Source organism: Heteronotia binoei, chromosome 16 (genome assembly GCF_032191835.1).
Source record: "Heteronotia binoei isolate CCM8104 ecotype False Entrance Well chromosome 16, APGP_CSIRO_Hbin_v1, whole genome shotgun sequence".
In the NCBI taxonomy this organism is placed as follows: Eukaryota; Metazoa; Chordata; class Lepidosauria; order Squamata; family Gekkonidae; genus Heteronotia; species Heteronotia binoei.
In genome coordinates this window covers 43,481,042-43,485,333 of record NC_083238.1, presented here as the reverse complement: position 1 = coordinate 43,485,333, position 4,292 = coordinate 43,481,042, and positions in this window count along the sequence as shown.

Sequence of the window (4,292 nt, the reverse complement as noted above, 5' to 3'; positions counted from 1 at the left end):
TTCTAATAATGATTTGTGCCACCTGATCAGAACTTGCTCTTCCCCCCTCCCCCCCTGGAGATAAGAGTCGTTCTCCCAGGCCCCTTCAGCAACACTTTGATGTTGGCTGCCCTGGCTTTTCTAGAGTTGCCAGCCTCCAGGTGGGGCCTGGAGGTCTCCCGCTTTGGCAACTGAGCTGGCAGAGATCAGCTCCCCTGGAGAAAATGGCTGCTTGGAAGGTGGACTCTCTAGGGCACCGTAACTTGCTGAGGCCCCTCCCCAAACCCCACCGTCTCCCAGCTCCACCACCAAAGTCTCCAGGTATTTTCCAACATATACCTGGCAACCCTAGTTGATTCCCCTTACTAATTGTGCAGCTTTTTCCCCATCCTGTGCTGAATTTGTCCTCCCCAGTTTGAAAAGACAAAGGGGGGAACACCCCTGGTCAATTTTTCCTCATGAGCCAAACCAGTGGCTTGTATATGCCACAAGTTTTGCTGAAATAATCTATGGCTTAACCACAGTTCAGCCAGTGGCTTTCATAGATAACTTCCGCCCACATGTAACCGCCCAGTGATGAAAGGATAAATGTGCCCTTAGAATAACGCAAGTTTATCTGCTGGGATGGGGGCAACAACATCCTAAAAGTACATCCCAAAAATGGAAAAGACGGTTATATAGGGAGTGAACCAGTTTTTCAGTATCTTGTCTAAAGCTATTTCTGATTGTCCCCAATAATCTGTTTTTAGGACTGACACGTAGTTATCAAAGACTTATTTTCTTCATGATTTCTGGAAGTGAACGGGGAGCTTAGAAAATCCTGCCTGAGATGTTGAAAAGCATCTCAGGCTTCACTGACAGACTCAATCAGTACTGAATAGGAAAGCTGACAAGAGAAGGAAGAAGAAAGTGTGTGTGTGTGGGGCCGGGGGTCTGAAAGCCCAGTCTCACGACAACAGCCCCCCCAAAGTTCTGGGGTACTAGAGAGCCAGGATAAAAGAACTAAGAGGAAAGGGGAATTCTCATGCTAGGGGCTACTCAACTAGTAACTACCCCAGGCAAAGGGAAGTTAAGAAGTTTTTTTAAAAACACACAGACCCCATTGGTTCTCTGTGAACATCAGTGCAGGGTGTTTGAGGGACCCCCCCCCCATTTTTTTTATGTTTTAACAATTTATTGATAACATATGGTTACAAAACTTAATTATAAATTTCCTGTACTAACCCATATGATATTTCAATCCCCCCTCCCTCCCTGTTTGACTTCCCTGAAGTTACCGTATATATTTAAGTTCAATACTAAGGGTACCACTAACTGATCAAAATTCAATATTTTTTTTCCCTCATCAATACTAAAAAATTGTCCAATGTCTTTTTACATTCCACTCTTTCTCCATATATCCTTTAAATTTCTTCCACTCCTTTTTGAATATATCTAGATCATAGTCTCTTAGAGTTCTAGTTGGTTTTTCCATCTCACTCCACGATAAAACTTTCATAATCCAGTCCCATTTCTCTGGTATTTTTTCTTGTTTCCACAGCTGCGCATACAATGTCCTAGCAGCTGAGAGCAAGTACCAAATTAATGTCCTGTCTTCCTTTGGAAATTTTTCTAATTGTAATCCAAGCAAGAAAGTCTCTGCAGTTTTTTTAAAGTCATAACCCAAAATTTTGGAGATTTCTTGTTGCGTCATCATCATCCAAAATTCTTTCGCTTTTTCACAAGTCCACCACATGTGAAAAAAAGAACCTTCATGTTTTTTACAATTCCAACATCTATCCGACATTTTCTTGTTCATCCTAGCCAGTTTTTTCGGAGTCATATACCACCTATACATCATCTTAAAACAGCCCCCATTTTTAAAACCCCCAAAGTTATTAGGGCTGACCCTGAAAGCACTGACTTTGTCACACTTCTGCTCTCAGTTCTGACAGCTACTGAGAAGTTATTCTGAATGTTTGAAACCATGCTGTTTTTCAATGTCCATTGATTCACTGAGTGCCAAAGCTGTAAATAAGTTACAATTCTTCATTGTTCATACCATCACACAGAGAACATATAAGCCTTTTTTGAGTAGGGGTTGTAAGTGTGTGTATATTTTCCCCTACTTTACCATATGAGGAAGCAAGTGAAAACTTTTCTAACCAATTTGAATGTGTCAAAAATAATCTTCAGTCCTTCAGAAATTTTCTGTGGTTTTCAGAGACCAAGGGTTTTTTTGTAGCAGGAACTCCTTTACATATTAGGCCACCCCCCCTTGATGTAGCCAATCCTTCTGGAGCTTACAGTAGCCCCTGTACTAAGAGCCCTGTAAGCTCTTGGAGGATTGGCTACATCAGGGGTGTGTGGCCTAATATGCAAAGGAGTGCCTGCTACAAAAGAAAGCCCTGTCAGAGACATTAACAGAACTTGGGAGCTAGACTCGTTTTTCAGCTTTCAGGGTTTCCTATTTTAATCACCATATTTTTAAATTATTGCAGCCACAAAACCTAAATCCTAACCTCTTTTCTTGTAATTTTATTAAAGCTGTTGAATATAAATAAATATAGGAGTTTTCCTAGTTGGCACCACAACAAAAATCTATCCTACTCTGATTTTATTGAAACTGTTTTATGGTGTTTTAATTTCAGCCGTCCTGAGCCCGCTCACGGGATAGGCTGGGGTATAAATAATAAAAAAAAATAACCTCTAGCCCTAGATCAAGATGGGTAGCTGTATTTGTCTGTCTGTAGAAGTAGAAAACAACAAGACTTCCGTCATACCTTAAAGACTAACAAAACTGGTGGCAGAGTATGAGCTACTAGACTTGCTTTTCCCCCTACTGCTCTAGCCTATCTCAACTTCTCTCCAGTTTCTCATAATTCCATCATTGCCTTTTTAAAAAGTCCATTTGATTGAATGCTGGAGCTAATATAAAAAGCAAGAAATGGATCCATCCATCGCTATTGAATGGTGTAAAATTAAGTTTACTCATAAATGTAATCAATGCAATGACAGGGATTTCATGCATTTGTTTTCATGTCATACAAGATATTCCTGATGCAAAATGACAAGTAAGCTTTGTGCTTCCACAGAGACCTGCTGAGAGATGCTGCAATAAAATCATTGGTGAAAACGTTGGGCACCGCAGTTAAATTTCTAGGCACTCTGGTGACCAAGTGTCAGGAATCTATCAGGCCCTGCCCCATGTCATAACAAAGGTGATCTTTGGTGCAATCAGGGCTTTTTTTTTATAGCAGGAACTCCTTTGCATATTAGGCCACACACCCTATGTAGCCAATCCTCCTGGAGTTTACAGGGCTCTTAGTACAGGGCCTACTGTAAGCTCCAGGATTGGCTACATCAAGGGTGTGTGGCCTGATATGCAAAGGAGTTCCTGCTAAAAAAAGCCCTGGGTGCTATCAAACAAAAGTCTAATAGTAACCTGAAGACAACTTTTATTCCATCATGTCAGAATTCACTTATCCAGCCAGTGGTGTAGTATTGAAGAGTGTCGGACAAGAGAGAGTTAGCTTCAAGTTCTCACTGTATTGTGGGAGCTTGTTCAGTGTCCTTGAGCCGGTCCACTCAGCCTAATCCACCTCACAAGGTTCTTGTGAGCATTAAATGGATGGGGATGCCTGGCAGAAAAGGCAGAACATAAATATCCACACACCCCTGATGTAACCAATCCTCCTGGAGCTTACATAAGGCCCTGTATGAAGAGCTCTGTAAGCTCTTGGAGGATTGGCTGCATCAGGGGTGTGTGGCCTAATATGCAAAGGAGTTCCTGCTACAAAAAAAAGCCCTGGAAATGTCCTAAATAACCATCCAACTAGTCTTTATCACAGTTAACATTCCTGTCAAAACACACTGTTTTTAACCATCCAGACAATGAAGCAACTTGCAGCTGGTCATCTGCATTTGTCCAGTTCATGCTAATTCTAACTCATAAAGGCATTTCCATTGACTAGGTGGGCAACCGAGGCCAAGGGGTGTGTGGAAGATCAGCACTGGACACTGGGGAAGATCTGGGCACTCAGCCAATGGGTCAAGTTTCTCCATTTTCCTGGGGGCTACTGTTACTTTAGAGTTCTACTAGGGGTGAGATTACAGCCCTTGAACAAAGTGGAGACCAATTTATAGCAAATCAGACCTCAAGGTCAGCACTGCCTACTCAAACTTGCAGCAATTCTCCAAGGTCTCAGGTGGAGGTCTTTCATGTCATGTGTTACCTTAAACTGGAGACTGAAGCTAGGATCTTCTGTCCTAAAAGATATGCTCTACCTGTGATCCACAACCTCTCCCCTTCTCTTGCAGGATTGCATGATGCA